The sequence below is a fragment of the Macrotis lagotis genome, chromosome 3, assembly GCF_037893015.1.
Source record: "Macrotis lagotis isolate mMagLag1 chromosome 3, bilby.v1.9.chrom.fasta, whole genome shotgun sequence".
NCBI lineage: Eukaryota > Metazoa > Chordata > Mammalia > Peramelemorphia > Peramelidae > Macrotis > Macrotis lagotis.
Genome location: NC_133660.1, coordinates 41,037,868 through 41,038,717, shown reverse-complemented (window position 1 = coordinate 41,038,717; position 850 = coordinate 41,037,868).

Below are 850 nucleotides of genomic sequence, written 5' to 3'. Positions count from 1 at the left end.
GGTCATCACCCCCATGTTGCTGTTAGGGTGTACAGTGTTTTTCTGGTTCTGCTCATCTCACTCAGCATCAGTTCATACAAATCCCTCCAGGCTTCCCTGAATTTCTATCCCTCCTGGTTTCTAATAGAACAATAATGTTCCATGACATACATATACCATAGTTTGGTAAGCCATTTCCCAATTGAAAGACATTTACTTGATTTCCAATTCTTTGCCACCATGAACAGGGCTGCTCTGAATATTTTTGTACAAGTGATGTTTTTACCCTTTTTCTTCATCTCTTCAGGGTATAGACCCAGTAGTGGTATTGCTGGATCAAAGGGTATGCATAATTTTGTTGCCCTTTGGCTTAGTTCCAAATTTCTCTCCAGAAAGGTTGAATGAGTTCACAGCTCCACCAACAATGTAATAGTGTCCCAGATTTCCCACAACCCTTCCAACAATACTCATTATCCTTTCTGGTTATATTGGCCAGTCTGAGAGGTGTGAGGTGGTACCTCAGAGAATCTTTAATTTGCATTTCTCTAATAAGTAATGATTTAGAGCAGTTCTTCTTATGACTATGGATTGCTTTGATCTCCTCATCTGTAAATTGTCTTTGCATGTCCTTTGACCATTTGTCAACTGGGGAATGTATGCACAGTTTTTAAGCATAGTTTCAAATTGCTCTCCAGACTGATTGGACCAGTTCCCAACTCCACCAACCCTGTATTAATGTCCCTATTTTTCCATATCCCCTCTAGCATTTGTCATTTTCCTTTTCTGTCAAACTAGCCAATATGATCAATGAGAGGTGACATCTCAGAGATGCTTTCCTTTGCATTTCTCTAATCAATAGTGATTTAGAGTA